Here is a 17,290-nt window from a genome sequence, read left to right on the forward strand (position 1 = left end):
AAACCTGTCCCCACCCTCAAACAATTTCAGTTATAAATGAATAAACACTGGAGATGTCATGTACAATATGGAATTAACAACAGTAAACAGTACATTTGAAAGTAGCTAAGTGAGTTGATCTTCACGGTGCTTATGTCAAGACAAAGCTGTGGTACTGGATATGTAGAATAGACTTAAAGTCTGAGACATGATCCCTTGCATCACAAAATGCACAGAAACAAAAGAATAAGGGAATAAAGTTGTAATCATGTGTGAGGATGTTAACTGTGCATCATGATGATCATTTTGCAACATACTCACATGAGAGACATTGTGTTGTTTTTGTTTGGTTGGTTGGTTGTGTTTTTGGAACTCCACCTGGCAGTACACAGGGGCTAATTTTGGCTCCATGTTCATGAATGACATATGGCAGTGTTCAGGGGCCATATGTGGTGTCAGGGATTTGAACTAGAGTCACAGCCACCACAGCTGCATGAAGGCAAGTGCTTTATCTCCTGTACTATCTTGCTGACTTCCATTGTGTTATACGCCTGAAATTAATATAATATCCTATTCCATTATATTTCAATAAGAAATAAAACTATGTAAAATGTTCTTGAAGCTATATAAAGATTGTTATTGTCTAATGTATTTGTAAGCAATAAAACCATACTATAAATAACATAAAAAATATGTATATCTGGGGCTGGAGCAATAGTACAGAGGGTAGGGCATTTGCCTTGCACATGGCCTACCCAGGTTCGATCCCTAGCATCCAAGATGGTCCCCCAAGCATTGAGCAATTTCTGAGTGCAGAGCCAGAAGTGACCCCTGAGCATCGCTGGTGTGGCCCAAAAAGCAAAGGAAAAAAAAAAGAAGAAGAAAAAGAAAGAAAGGGCTGGAGTGATAGCACAGCAGGTAGGGCATTTGCCTTGCATGCGGCCGACCTGGGTTCGATTCCCAGCATCTCATGTGGTCCCCTGACCACTTCCAGGAGTGATTCCTGAGTGCAAAGCCAGGAGTAACCCCTGTACATCGCCGGGTGTGACCCAAGAAGCCAAAAAAAAAAAAGAAAGAAAAGTCCATGTGTGGAGGATGACTGGCATGAAATACACAGAGAAGAACACCACACGGTGGTCACAATAAATGTGGAGACAGCTCTTCTATCCGAACAGTTCAGACTCACGTGGCCTATGTAGAAAACAAACCCATGACAAAATGAAGTAAATAAAAAGGACAGAAAAAAACTGGATTGGAGCGATTGTACAATGGGTAGGGCACTTGTCTTGCATGCAACCAATGTGAGTCTGAACCCAGTACCACATATGGTCCTTGAGTCTCACCCGGGGTTATCCTTGAGCACAGAGCCAGGAATAATTCCCGAGCACAGTTGGGTGTGGCCCCAAAACAAAAACAAACACACAAAGAAAGAAAAAATAGTAAAAACACCCACATACATGAATGTCTCAGTATTACTTCATTCCTTTGCAGGGTGAAATAATAGAGGCGCTTGCCTTTCATATGGCAAACTTGGGTTCTATCTTTGCCACCACATATGGACCCCTGAGTACCACCAGGATACAGAGAACAAAGCCAGGAACAAAGAGAACAAAGCCAGGAGTTATCCGTGAACACCGCCAGGTGTGCCCCAACACTCTGCCCCCCAAAGAATAATCCGTCATATGGACAGAACACTATTCAACAGATTGTGGTCATCTGGGTTATTTCTACCTTTCAACTGTTGTGAATAAAGTTGCTATAAATATTTATGTAACGTGGCCTTAATTTGCTCATTCCCTTGTTTGTTCAATTTCATTTATTTGCTCACTAATGGTATTTTGAAGATCAAAAAACTTTGTTTTGCATTGGGCAGGGAGCAGATGTTGGCAACAGATTCGGGTCTGCAAAGGAATTTTAATTAAGCGTGGGTATTGGGGGAAGGAGAAGTTCTGGGGGTAGAAACTAGGGTCTCACAGGGCCAATAGTACAGCAGGTAGGGCGTTTGCCTTGCATGCAGCCAACCAGGGTTCGATCCCCAGCATCCCATATGGTCCCCCGAGCACTACCAGGAGTAAGTCCTGAGTGCAGAGCCAGGACTTAACTCCTGAGCAGCGCCAGTGTGACCCAAAAAGAAAAAAAAAAAAGAAAGAAACTAGGGCCTCACAATACAGGGCATATGCTCTCTCACTGAGCCACATCCCCAGCCCCTGTGGCTGGATTTTTTAACAGTGAGATACAGGGAGTGAGCGAAGAAGATAAGGCATGAGGTGTCCATGTATCACAGCAGCCCCGACCTCAACACACACACACACACACACACACACACACACACACAGTCATCTTTCTGAAGGATAAGTAGGACTATAAGGGTGAGGAAGATTGAGAGATTTACAAGCCATGGTATTTTGAAGCTTAAAGCCATGCTCCCAGGCCAGGCTGGCTGGACCGGAATTGTGCTGAGGGAGGCGGGGACCTGCATTTGATGGAAAGCTGACAGGGTCTATGCCCAACGTGGTGACCTACTTTGGTGACCCTCAATGAGAATGAAATGGAAGCACAGAGACTCATGGGCTGACACCACATCCGAGAGGACACTGGACTGGGAGCAGGTCAAGGGGAAAGGCCACTCCCAGGAGAAAGCAGCAGAGAGGACACAGCTGGCCATCTGTCATGCAGGGGCAGAGGCCAGAATGCACTGAACCGAGGAAAGATAGTGTCTCTCACAGGCACCCACAGCTCCCAACACATGTGTTTCACATCCTGGTCACCCTCAAGGTCAGAGCCCTTCACCTAGCACCACAGGAATGAGGTTTTATGGACTGGCAGATTGGCCAGTCCTTGCCACCCTAATGCTCCTTTCCTGCCTCTTACTCAAGGTCTGAATCCTCATTAACATGCAGGATGCCAGCCTCGATACTTCAGTGAGTCGGAGGCAGCAAATCCAATCCCTTCCTTAGAGAATGAGAATTCAACTTTGCAGAAACAGAGACAGGAGCAAGTGTCTTAGAAAGTAGAGAAGCATTAAGAGTGCTGGGAGCAGAGGGTCTTCCAGGGAGGGGAGGAGGACTCACTAAAAAGGGGTCCTATAGGGGGAGTCTATGGAGGAGGTTAGGCACGAGCTGTGGGGGCGTGGTAGGGAAGCATTAGGGGTCGTACCTCAGGAGGGCCCAGGGCCCACGGACTGCAGAGTAGAAGGTGCCAGTGGAGAAGGAGGCTGAGATGGAGAATGTTCGAGCAGTGTGAACACGCAGTGTGTTTGTAGCTTGCCCCAGCCTTGTCCCTGGGGGCTCTCCGGCTGAACTCCGGAGGTTTTGCTGAGGAATAAGGGAATAAGGCAGTCTCCTGCCCCTGCGCCTGGCTGTTCCTCGCCGGGGTCCCTTGGAGGGGACCGGGTTGAGCTTTCCTCCCCGCCCGACCAGGGCTCCGGCAGCCGAAGACCTCCAGGACCAGCCACCACCATGCTGAGACCACTCTCCGCACACATGAAGGTACTGGCAGAGGGACAAAGCCACGCGGGTTCCGGGGCCGAGATCTCCAAGCCTACTCGGATTGGAGTCGAGCATCCTCCACCCAGATCCTCCAAATTCCAGTAGGCGGGGGTCACACCCACCACCTGGCTCCCTGGCACCGTGTAATCCCATCAACGGCCAAGACTCAGAGACCATAAAATCCAGCTCCCGGAACCGCGCGGCCGCATTCGCGGCCACGCAACATCTTATCAGGACATCTTTTTATGACATCTTATTATCTCATTCCTACTTTGGACAAACTTGCAGGCTATCGAATGTAGCCTGCCCACAGGGCAGAGTCTGGCAAACTCCCCGTGGCGTACCAAATATGCCAAATACCAGTAACAATGATGGGTCTCATTCTCCTAAAGAGCCTTGAATATAATCTCAGGGCTAGGATGAAAGAGACGTTACTGGGGCCTGCTCGAGGCAATCGACAAATAACAGGATGATGAATGAATGAATGAATGAAAGGGAATAAGGGAGTTGTCCTTGGACATGCAATCTCCACCCAAACAGGGTCTGGGTTCTATTGGCCATTCATGACACACCTGGGTGCTGGGCTCCAACCTCAAGGGCATCTTCTCTCAGGCCCATCTTGTCCTTTATAGCAGTTTTGGGGGACCAAGGGCAACCAGACCTGCAGGAGAGATGGCCCCAAGAGCCAAGTTCGGTCCCTTTTTAAGCCAGGATTCTTTAGGGCTTCCAAGACCACCAGGAAATCATCAGACCCCTAATGACTGAGTGAAATAACTGCAACGGAGGGACCAGAGGGGAGCTGGCACTCATCCCGACTAAGCACATTCTCTCTCTCTCTCTCTCTCTCTCTCTCTCTCTCTCTCTCTCTCTCTCTCTTTCTCCACTCTCAAGGCATGGAACGTACTCAGGCTTCGAACATGCATGGGGCAAGGCAGGTGGACAATGGAGGGAGGGCTTAGTGGTGCTCTGGGCCACAGGCTCAGATGCCGCTGTGAGAAGGAGCCCCCTGAGCCCCGCGGCTGCTGAGCGATCTGGGATTCTGCAAGTGAGAGTTGGCCCCTTGGGTCCCATGCTCCCATCCAGGCCACCTCCCTCAAACCCCAGCCCATTCACACTATTCAAGCTGTAATGGCCTATCTGGAACATATTCCCTGCCCCTACCAAGTGCAAGTATATGCGGTTACCAATTCTTTCCTGCTTAAGTGTTGTTAGTTTTCTTTCTGTCCAACCAAAATGAAAACTCCGGAAGCATCAAGGCCATTGATGACTCCACCGGAGTTGACCCCACTGGAGCTCCAGTCCAGTGTCCTGACAATTCTTTCACTCTAACTGTGGGTGTACTGAATGCCAGTTAGACACAGGTCTTCCCTAGTGGGGCTGTATTTCTTAAACACTTCCCTTAATAAGCTTTTGGAATCTTCAGGAGAATTCACCTGACCCTACCTGAAGCAGGTGCAACCTAGGGCTGGAAAGATAGTGCAGGGGTTAAAGTGCTTGCTTTACAAGTGGCTGACCTGGGTTTGATCCCCAGCACCACGGATTGACCTCTGAGAACCTCTAGGGGATAGTGGTCCCCTAGTGCAGAGCCCAATGTCAACCCTGGATGCCATGGGGTGTGGCTCTAAGATAAACAAACAGACAAGCAAAAATCTTATCTGAAGAATCAACAAAAGCTAAAGCCCTGGATCAACTATTTACCCCAATGTAGTAGCAGGCAGCATCTTCAGTCACAAGTGAGCAAACCATAACCCGGCACACCGAGAGGCTTGTCCTGGAGGGCCGGGGGCTGGGCCGGCTGTGGATCGGGGTCTCGCTGTGGAGCACAGCACTGTCTGATGCAGAAACCCATTTTCACTGCCTTTCCACCTTCTACACTGGGTGCCAAGGAGCCTCACTGTGTCGTAAGCGTCTTAGCTGTCTAGGGAGATTCTGGTGTCCCAGGAAGTGTTTGAGGAGGTTTCAGTGAGTTACGCTAGTGAACATCCAAGCATGGGCTTGGACAAATACATGTGGGCTCCGTTTCCTTCCCCCGGCAGCATGTTTGGGCGGGGGGGAGACAAGTCCTTCAGGTCAGTCCTGACCGTGGAGCCACAGTGCCTCTTCCCAGCCCAGCCTGCGCAAGCCCAGTGCCAGGATCCACCACTGCCCAGCCCCAGAGGAGTGACCTACGCCCACCTCCCTGCCTTTCACTTACTATGTGCTCTTTCTTGGGATGGAAGGATCTGAAGGTCCTAGTGGGGAATCAGAGGAGCTAGATGGTGAGGGGCAGGTGGGGAGAGGAGAGGCACCCTGGGACAAGGAGCACCCAAGCATCTGCCAAGGGATAGAGTAGTGTTCGTGGTGGACGGAAGCCGCGGGAAGTCTGCCCCTTCGGAAGACGCCCACCTCCATGGCCCCGACAGCAGAATCCCAGAATTCCCAGGCTGGTTATGACTGTAGGTCCCAGCCCTTCCCACCAGGACAAGAAGCCAAAGTCGCAGCTCTACCTGGTTCCCCCTTCTCGCCCCGGGGGCCCTCTCTCCCGTCCCGTCCATCACGACCAGGCAGGCCGTTCTCCAAGGGGCTACACATAACCAGGGTGCAGGCGTTGGTCACTGCTCTCGGGGAGTAGTTCTTCATTTCCGCTCCCAGTGACCCCCAGGACTGTGTGAGCAGGATCAGCGCGGACAGAGGGAGGACCAGCATGGCCTGGGCAGGTGGGCAGAGAGAGGAAGGACACACTCTTGGTTCCAGGGCTCAGGGGAGAAGGTGGCCCAGCACCCTGGAATCCCAAGAAGCACTCGTCTCTCCCTCCTTTCCCCGCCAGGGACAGCAGAACTCAGGGAAGTTTAGGAACAGGTGGGCTAATGGTGTGGCCTGGGAGGTCATGAGTTACCCAGCTGAAACCTGAGTATAGGGACAGCAGCCCCTGTTCTCAGTTGCCCCGTCCTCGGACACTCCTTCTGAGGCCACCCCTTGAGTACGGCCATCAGCATGGTGAGGAGGGTGTAGAATTGCTGCCTGCAGCTTTCTGGCACTGCAGGAAGGATTCAGTGGGTGCCTTTGGATGGACCTCACTGCCCAGGCTCCTGATACCTCATGGTACCATTAGTTGGCTGAGCTCATCGAAAGGCAAACCCATTTCTTCTCTCCTGCTGCTGCAGGTGGGTTAGCACTGGTTGTCCACCTCCCACACCTGCACTGCCTAAGTCAGAGCAGTTGCACAGATCCTGTCTCCCTCCCTCCCCACCTGCAGGAGAAACCCCCGCGTGAACGGTGGATGGTGGAGGCTAAGCAGGTGCCAGGGGCCAGTCACAGGGTGCTGGGAAAATACAAGGAGAGAAGGAGACAGAGGCACTCACAGTTGCTTCCTCTGGGGCTTCTGGGTCTCCGGCAACGCAAGGCTGTCCTCGGCAGGCTCTGGCTATTTATTTATGCTGTCCTTCCCGGTCCTTGGCAAACTCTCTTCAACAAGTGGGGCGATGTTCTTCCTGTTGACTCACGCTCACCCCCACCCGCCACAGGCATTCCTAACACTCCTCACCTTAATGTTTCTAGAGCACCTAGAATGATTTCACTCCCCGCAGCTCGGGTGGTTAAGAGCTGGCACCAGTGTCTGTGTGACAGATGTCCAGGAATCTGCGGTCTGGAGAAGACCAGCCTTGGCACAGAGTCACAAAAGCCATAGGCATCTGCAAGTTCCCCAAGTGCTGTGGCCACTTCTTCCAGAGCTGGTCCTCAGGTGTTGGGAAAGAGCTCAAGGCTCCTTGGCATATCTGGGCTGGGCGGGGCAGGTGGAGGGGCTTCAGCGGCCGTGGCAGTTTCTGGGGTCAGAGATGGGAGGAGTGACCCCCTGGCAGGGCTCACTCTTGCTTCTCGCCCAGGATCGCAGCAAGCCTTCCTCCTGCTCTCTGCTGGATGGACTAGACCGCTGCCCCCTTCCCCAACCCCTTCCTCTTCGCCTGCCTTCCACCCTGCCCACCTTCCCCATCCTGCCCTGCCCTCCCAGCCTCCTCTCTCTGTTGTCACTGATCTTTCCCTGTATGTCACTGACTTAGGCCCCTGAGCAACTGACATGCTCCACCCCGCTCACTACCCCTCCTCATCTATGTGATCTTTACTGAACAATCTGCTTTCTTTAAGAGCCCACCCCAACCATTGTGCCAGCTGCTTGCATCCAAATTCCTTTCTCCTAATTTTTTTTTTTTTGCTTTTTGGGTCACACCCAGCAATGCACAGGGGTTACTCCTGGCTCTGCACTCAGAAATTACCCCTGGCGGTGCTCAGGGGACCATATGGGATGCTGGGAATCGAACCTGGGTCTGCCACATGCAAGGCAAACCCCTTACCCACTGTGCTATCGCTCCAGGCCCAATTCCTGTCTCTTTACCTCTTCCTCAATCCCTTCCTGGGTTTCGGGGAACTCCAGTGGAAGATAGGGCTTACTCCTGGTCTGTGGTCAGGGATCACTCCTAGCAGGACTCAGGGGAGTGATGTGTGGGGCCAGGATGGAACTGGAGTCATCTACTGCATCAAGGCAGGTGCCCACCCCCTGTGCTATGCCTCAGGTCTTGTATCAACCCTCCCTCCAGGCAGGCTTCCTGGCCAGTAGCCCCATGTCTCCAGTCCTTTCCTTTGACCATCCCCTTGGTGCTCACTTCTTCCAGCTTTCTTTTTTTTTTTTTTTGCTTGTTTTGGGTCACACCTGGCAATGCACAGGAGTTACTCCTGGTTCATACACTCAGGAATCACTCCTGGCGGTGCTCGGGGGACCATATGGAATGCTGGGAATCGAACCTGGGTCGGCCATGTGCAAACGCCCTACCCACTGTGCTATTGCTCCAGTCCCTCAGCTTTCTTTTCAATATCACGATCACAATCATCCTGTTGTTCGTTGATTGCCTTGAGCAGGCGCCAGTAACGTCTCCTTTGTCCTAGCCCTGAGATTTTTAAAAAGTGCCGTGTTCAAGGCTCTTTCAGGGTTAGGAGAATGAGACCCATCATTGTTACTGGTATTTGGCACATTGGATACGCCACGGGGAGTTGGCCAGACTCTGCCGTGTGGGCAGGTTACATTCGGTAGCCTGCCAGGTTGTCCAAAGTAAGAATGAGATAACAAGATGTCCGGGAGCTGGGTTTTATAGTCTCTGGGTCTTGGCCGTTGATGGGATTACCTGGCGCTGGGGACAGTTGGAGGGTGTGACCCCTGCCTCCTGGAAGATGGAGGATCTGGGTGGAGGATGCTCAGCCCGATCCAAGCAGGCTTGGAGATCTCAGCCCATGTCTTTGTTCCTGTGCCAGTACCTTCATGCGTGTTGAGAGTGGTCTCAGCACGGTTGTGGCTGGTTCTAGAGGTCTTTGGCTGCTGGGGCTCTGCTCAGGGCGGGGATGGAAACTCAATCCGCCCCCTCCAAGGGGCCCTGGCGAGGATAGCCAGGCGCGGGGGCAGGAGACTCTGCAAAAAAAAAAAAAAAAAATAGAAATTTGAGAAAAGAGGGAAAAAGAAGGAAATGTTTCTGAAACAACAACACGAGAGCAAAAGTTTTGTTGAAGGGGCGGTTGGTGATTTGTTTTTTCCTCAAGGGTTAATCAGCAATCCTAAGAGTCCTGCTTGGGATTCTAGGTAAACACCTTTTTTTTTAAATATATTTCAATATATTTTTTAATAATAAAATATAAGACCCACACCCAGCAATGCTGGGTGGGCCAGGTGATGAGGTGGAGACATGGGCCTGGTAGATGCAAGTCTAATAATTGAGTACTGGGCCCAACATGAGGCCACACCCACCAGTCCTCAAATACATGCAGGGCATGTGATCTCCTGCTGCAGCCATCTCCCTGCCCTATGCCCTTTCCGTGTTGCTTGTATGTTGTAGAATCCACAATGCCAGGTCTCCTTGGACCAAATGGCTGGTCTTCAGTTTCCAGGCTGCCATGTTCTAGGGTTGCGTTTCAGGAGAGCGTGGCCTGGACCTGATGTTCAAGCTCTTGTCATTCACACACTGCCCTCTCTATTCTAGAAAGTTCCTGGGCCTCCTAGAGCTCTTCCTAGAGCCACATGGGGGCTGAGCTGAGCCCCCTTTGTCTTTAAACATATTGCTACACATTGCAGTGGCAGTTCCACAGGATCAATGTGTCATATATGATCAGACTCGAGTCTTGCAGCAACCCTAGGTGGAAGTATTGTAAAGAGGAGATGGAAAGGGAGGAATAAGAAGTTTAGTTGTTTTTAGAAGTTTAGTTTTCTTAAAGCTGATTTAACTGTATCACTCCCAAAGTACACTGAACTTTCCGCAAGGGCCTGAAAGCTCATCATGGATTGCAAACAGGAGCAATGGGCTGGGGTTCTAAAAGGATATGGTCAAAAAATGACTGATTGCTTGCCTCATGGACTCCTGCTGTAACCACTTTTCCTCACTTCTGTACCAATGCTTGCCTTGCTGAATTTGCGTGAACTTACCAGGCACCAGGATGTGGGCCCAGTGGGCTAAAGAAATGTTACAGGTGCTTACAAAAGTGTTCAGGACACCAGGATGTGGTTTTTCTAATAAAAGACCAGTGCTTCTGCTGTGAGGCGACTGCTCCCACCCACCAGCTGGTGTCAATAAAGACTCCTCCAAATTCTATTTTTTGGTCTCTAGTTGTCTTTCGATCGTGACCCCACAATCGTATGTAATATACATACCCATCATACCCAACGCACACAGTTGTTAACTAATTTTCCAAGGTCAGACTCTGAGAGGGGTCTATTGAGAAGAGACAAAGGAGGAAAGGAAGGTCTTTAGACAGACCATCTCAGGATTCTCTCTCTCTCTCTCTCTCTCTCTCTATTTTAATCTCATTCCAGCTTTACTTTTTCTAATAAGATACTTTATTTAAGTACTGTGGTTTGCAAAGTTGTTCATAATAAGTTGTTACACATATACAGGTCTTTCAATGTTCAAACACCAATTCCACCACCAAAGTGATCTTTCCTTTAGTTGTTTGTTACAAGTAAAAGAACTGTCAAAAATATTTTGATAAAAACTCAATGCCTCTTTTGCAAACCACAGGACCAAAAGGAGAGAGAAGACAAAAGGGAATGCCCTGCCACAGGGGTGGGGTGAGATGGGAGAATGGGGGGGTGGGAGGGATACTGGGAGCACTGGAGGTGGAGAATGGGCACTGGTGGAGGGATGGATACTTCATCATTGTATAACTGAAACCCAAGCACAAAAAATGGTAAGTCTAAAACTGTACCACATGGTGTTTCACTAATAAAAATAATAATAAAAAATATTTCAGTAGAAGAAAATATGTGAAAATTGTTATATCTCACCATAGGATTGTTAAGTCCTTGTCTAAGGGTTCACTAAGCTGTTGCTTGTTGACTGAGCCTTCAGTACTATTATTTCTGTCTATTGAGTTTAGTTGGCCTCTATGCTGCTTTCCCATGGAATTTGGTGTGCCCCTACTGGGATGTTAGTATTGATGAGTTTGGAGGTGTCTGTGATTGCACAGTGCAGAGACTTCAGGACCTATGGTCTGGGCCAGTGAGTCACATGGCAGGGGTCGGGGGAGATGGGTGTGGCTACCGGGTCTTAGGAAGTTGGGATGGGGGTGGGGGTTCAAGGCTGCCCGCCTCCATTCCAAAAAGACCCCAGAGTTCTCAGACAGGACACCAGGAGTACCTGAAAATGTTCTCACTCTCTGAAGAGAATATTCACGTTGGAGTTGAGCTGTTGTTGCAGCTGTAGGGGTGGGGGTGGGTGCGGCTGCCAAGGCACTAGGCCCAACACCCTCCCGAGGGTGCCCCAGATTTCTCAGCTGGGTGGGTCAGCGTGTCCATGAATTTTAGCTGCTTGACTTGCATCTTCTTGGAGATTTAGTCATGAATCGGTAGAGCAGTGCTGCATGCGTTAGTCGACCTGGAGGTGGCTCTCGTTCCAGCATTAACCATACCTTAACAAAAAAAAATTAAGAGAAAAGAAAAAGAACATGCCTGGTGGGCAGATGAAATCACCTGAGATCACATTCATGAGTCCTATGTGGTCTTGGGCTATTTGCTTATCAAAGGCACTGGCAATTCAGCTGGTCCACTTGGACAAGTGATGGGGTTTATTAGGGACAGAGCTTTGGGAGATGGAGGTGTTGGGGGAGAACAGAGCCATAAAACTTTTGGCCCTGTGGAGTCCATGCCCAGTTCAATCAGCCTAATCAGTGGCTGAATAAATAGCAGTACTCCACATTAAAAATAAATAAATAAAATAAAATAAAATAGAAAAAATATAAAAAACAACAACAACAAACATTTGGCCCTAAATGTTCTCTGGCTTTTTCTTTCCACTAATTCAAAGCTCAGATCAGCTTTATTTTTCTCAGACACTCACTGAATTCACTCTAGGTGGCGACATTTGCTACGCCTCCTCTCCGTGAACCACTCCCATGAACACCTTCCAAGAAACACTCCAACCTTCACTTTCTTGTTAATCATGATTCTCTCAACTCCAGTTCTGTCCATCCACTCCTGTTCTTGTCTCTGTTTCCTCCTCTTTTAGTTATATATGACATGTTTCAGAGCAAGTTACTCCAAATTGAGCACCTTATCTTGATTATTTTTTAAGTAAAGTTACTTAAGGGCTAGCTGGTGAGTCCAGAACAGGGGGCTGAGAATACTTGCCTTGCAAGTATATGGTCACAAGCTAAATCTCCAGTGGTTCACATGTGCCAAGCACCATCCTGGCACCATGCTGGGGGGGGGGGGTGTTTTGTTGTTTGTTTTGTTTTGTTTTGTGTTTTGCATCGTGCTGTTTGAGCCTGGAAACTCTGCTGTCTGTAATCCCAGGCATTGCAGTCCAGGTGTGCATGTGTGTGTGTGTGTGTGTGTGTGTGTGTGTGTGTATGAAAGAGTACCACAAAAAAAGGGGTAAAGTCCCTGGCAAGCATCACAACTAATAAGGAGTGTGGGCACCATCACCAGAAAGTGAGACCTCTGGTTTGAATTGCAGAGATCCGTGGCCAGCACAACCACAGCTTGTGTGCCTCTTTATAAAAAAAAAAAAAAGAACAGAAACAATCAATGTCACAGTGAAAAGGAAACCCTCTGTTGGTGGGACTGTCATCTGGGTCAGCAAGACAGTGCAGAGATTCCTCAGAAAATTAAAAAATAAAACTTAATTTATGGTCCAGTGATTCACTCCTTAGCAACTATCCCCAAGAACCCCAAACATCTCAAATACATAAGATGTACACCTATACATATGTATATTACACCTATATGTCCATCATAGTGCTAAAGGCAGTGGCCAAGATTTGGAAACACCCAGCATCCGATAGATAAATGAATAAAGAACTCATTGCTGTTGTGTGGGACCAGAGGGGTAGTATAGGACTAACAGCACTTCCCTTGCATGCAGCCAACCCTAGTTCAATCCCTGGCACTGTACAGTCTCCCTAGCAACCTTCGTGACCCAGAGCACAGAGCCGAGAGCAGGCCCTAAGCATCACCTGGCATGACTCCCACCCACCCCAAAAAGAAGAAATTAAAGATATATTTTTATCACTGTCACTGTCCTCCCGTTGTTCATCGATTTGCTCAAGCGGGCCCAGTAACATTGTGAGACTTGTGACTGTGTTTGGCATATCGAATACTTCACAGGTAGCTTGCCAAGCTTTGCTGTGCGGGTGAGATACTCTCGGTAGCTTGCCGGACTCTCCGAGAGGGGCTGAGGAATCGAACTCGGGTCGGCCGTGTCGGCCGCGTGCAAGCAAACGCCCTACCCGCTGTACTATTGCTCAGTTGGGGTATATGTACACAAGGGAACATGATGTAGCTATACCAAAAGATGAAAGCTTCCCTTTTGCTGCTACAACACAAATGGCCTAAAGGGGTCATATAAAGTGAAATCAGTGAAAGGGAGAAGTATAAATACCAGATGATCTTCTCCATGTATGGTAAAAACAACAAAGCCAAGAAATCAGTATTATATCTTAACAACACTTTGGACTTTGAAGTCAGAACTGAGGTTACCAAGTGGCAAAGGGAGGAGCATGGGGAAAGGAGGAAGAAGTGAAATGACAAAGTGATGAAGGACTAGAAGTGACAAAGGACAGTGGGAGTGAGTCTTGGCACGTTGGTGATAGTGAGGTAACTTCGTACACCAAAACCATAAACAATGACGCTACTGTAACCATGTTACCTCAACTGTAATTAATACTAAATCACGATCACGATCACGATCATCCTGTTGTTGTTGATTGCCTCAAGAAGGCACCAGTAACATCTCCTTCGTCCTAGCCCTGAGATTTTAAAAAGTGCCATATTCAAGGCTCTTCCAGGGGTAGGAGAATGAGACCCTTCATTGTTACTGGTATTTGGCATATTGGGTATGCCACGGGGAGTTTGCCGTGGCGTACCCAAAACTAAATAAATAAATAAATAAAATGTGGAGCTGAAGAGATAGTACAGTGGGGAGGGCACTTCCCTTGCAGGCAGCTAACCCGAATTCGATCCCTGGCATCCCATATGGTCCCATCAGCACTGCCAGGAGTGATGTCTGAGTGCAAAGCCATTAATAACTCCTGAGCATTGCCAGATTTGACCCCCCCAAAATAAAACAAAATAAAATTTTGGGTGCTTCAACCAAGGGTGAGAGCTCTGAGGACACTGTGCAAGAGCTACAGCTAACGGAACACAGCTCAGTGAGCCCCAAGAGCTGATGGGTGATCCACTCCCAGTGCGCACCACAGCCAGGAATGTGTGCACCCCGAGTCGTAGTGGTGAAGACAACAGCAAAACTGTAGTGGAAGGGAAGCGGGGGAAGGGAGAGAAAGAGCTGGTACAAGAGAAACTGGCTTACTGGAAGGGAAGATGAGTTTTTGTTGAAAGCAAGAAACAATAGAGTGCCCGGAACGTTTCAGCAAAAGAACAAAAGCAACTAGTGCTGGCGTGGATGTGGGGGAAAAGGGACGCTCTTTCACTGTTGGTGGGAATGCCCACTAGTCTGCTCTTTCTGGAAAACAATATGGACGGTCCTTCAAAAACTAGAAATTGAGCTTCCATATGACCCTGCAATACCACTTCTGGGAATATATCCTGAGGATGCAAAAAAGCACAGTAGAAATGACATCTGCACCTATATGTTCATTGCAGAACTGTTCACAACAGCCAAAATCTGGAAACAACCCAAGCATCCTAGAACAGACGACTGGTTAAAGAAACTTTGGTACATCTACACAATGGAATACTATGCAGCTGTTAGGAGAGATGAAGTCATGAACTTTGCTTATAAAAGGATAGACATAGAGAATATCATGCTAAGTGAAATGAGTCAGAAAGAGAGGGACAGACACAGAAGGACTGCACTCACTTGTGGAGTATAAAACAACATAACATGAGACTGACACCTAAGGATAGTAGATACATGGAACAGGAAGATTGCTCCATAGCAGGAAGCCTGCCTCATGAGCAAAGGGGAGAAAGCAGCTGGAATAGAGAAGGGATCACTAAGAAAACGATGGCTTGAGGAAGCAGTCGGGATGGGAGATATGTGCTGAAAGTAGATAATGGACCAAACATAATAACTTCTCAGTATCTGCATTGCAAACCATAATGCAGATGCATAAATAAATAAATAAAATGTGGAGCTGAAAGTAGAGAGTATAAAAATAGAGAGAGAGTATGGGGAATATTGTCTGCCATGGGGGGGGGGAGGGGGGAAGGGGGAAAGGGGGCGTATACCGGGGACATTGGTGGTGGGGAATGTGCATTGGTGGAGGGATGGATGTTTGATAATTGCGTGATTGTAACCCAAACATAAACTCTTGTAAATATCTCACGGTGATTCAGTAAAATTTAAAAAGAAGAAGAAGAAGAAGAAGAAGAAGAAGAAGAAGAAGAAGAAGAAGAAGAAGAAGAAGAAGAAGAAGAAGGCAAGAAACAAATTTCCTATGTGAGAAAGTCCTCTCGCTGAAATGGAAAGGTTGAGGCGTTCTTACACCAGAGAGATGGAATCTAAGCCCAAAAGTCTGTCAATAGAATAGTTTTTTTTTTTGCTTATCTACAGTCTAAAGTTCACATTTCTTTATATTTGCCTGAAGCAAATAAGACTTGCTCTATAAGCCACAAGCTGCAGAGATGCCTTTGGACCCCAAAATCACCTCCAATTGTCTCAACCTATTTAAAATTTTATAATTTCTGGAGGGCAAGGCCACAGTCGGTGCCACGGGACATCTCATACTCTACTCCACTGATGTGCCAAGGGTAGTACACCACATTTGATGGAATGTAAGGTAGAATGCAATTGCTCTGGATCAAAAAAATAAATAAAATAAAATTAGCACACAAGTCTCAACTTGTGTCAACTTGTTAGTAATCTCTTACATAAGGGCTTAATGGCTCCAGGGAGAGATACAGCAATCTTCGCACACTTTGCCTCCACCGAAACTCTTTTGGATCCTTTTTTAGCAGATTATTCAGAACAAGCAATACAAAAGAAATTATTTAGATCTGTTTTTGGGGCAGGCTTGGGTGGTGGTGGGAAAATTCAAAATAATGGTGATGGGAAGGTGTAAGGGTGGCGGTGCTGGAGTATTGAATGTAATAAATCATTGTGAACAACTTAATAAAAATAAAATAAAATTAGGGGGGTGTAAGATAACACTGTTTTGTCCTTCCTGCATAGCTTCAGGTAGTTTTTGTTTATTAGGTTGCTCCCATCACAGTGCTCCCATTCCTCTGTGTTTATTTATAACTTCTTTCTTTGTGCTCTGTTGACTTGTAAATATTGTTTTTCTCTTCTCCCTAAATCCTTTGCATAGTTTATTCAGAGCAATGTCCTTTTTGTATGGACACAAGAAGACATGCTTTTGTAATGTGACTCTCAGTAATATTTCCCTCCTGGGCATCTGTTCTCTCATCTAAGCCTCAGCTGCCTTTACTTCCTAGTGCCCCCAAAAGCAGGGTCCCAAGGACAAGGGACTGGATGGAACCAGGGCAAGCGGTAAGCTATGTGTTATCAAGATGGGCCTGGCCAAAGTGCCATAATGCTTAACTATAAGTTAAGAGCTTAGTCATGGACAAATCCTGTCATGATCCAAAAAGTAATAACTCGATTTGGACCCTGCTAGGGTTAGGAAAGATTAATCTGGCCTGAGTGCTGTAGTCTAAGTCTGTGGCAAGATGTCCCCAGGAGAGCTGCCCTACCAGTCTCAATATTATCTCTTACTGTGTCCATAAAAAAATAGCTAGTATTGATATGTTGATAGTTATTGGACTGAGGAAAAGAGAAAAACACCTTCGGAGGTATTTTGCCCTTCGGCAGTCAGGAAGGGCTTTAGAATACCTTTTAGGGGGGCCCTCAGGAATGACTTTTTTTTTGTTTTTTGTTTTGTTTTGTTTTGGGGTCACACCTGAAGATGCACAGGGGTTACTCCTGACTCTGCGCTCAGGGGACCATATGGGATGCTGGGAATTGAACCGGTCGGTCACAAGGCAAACTCCCTACCCGCTGTGCTATTGCTCCAGCCCTAGGAAGGGCTTTCATATGTTGATTTTGCTACCTGACTGGGTGCAGCAGCAGCCCAGAGTGCTGAGGAGTTGAAGAGGCAAGAGAGCTGGGGAGAGAGAGAGGAGAGAACAGGGTGGCAAGATGGACCGGGGAGAGGCTAGCAAGGGGGACAGAGAGAAGAATGTAGAAGAAGAATACAGGAGCAGGCACGTGAAGAGAGAGAGCCCAGGCTGTGAGATGGAGCAGGGAGTGATGAGCGGGAGAGACAGAGGAGACGGGAATGAGGAGCAATGTGAGATTAGAATGGGGGGCTCAGAGAGACTGGGGCACGCTTGGGGTGAGAATGGAATAAATGGC

Source organism: Sorex fumeus, unplaced genomic scaffold (assembly GCF_029834395.1).
Source record: "Sorex fumeus unplaced genomic scaffold, SorFum_2.1 ptg000043l, whole genome shotgun sequence".
Taxonomy (NCBI): Eukaryota; Metazoa; Chordata; class Mammalia; order Eulipotyphla; family Soricidae; genus Sorex; species Sorex fumeus.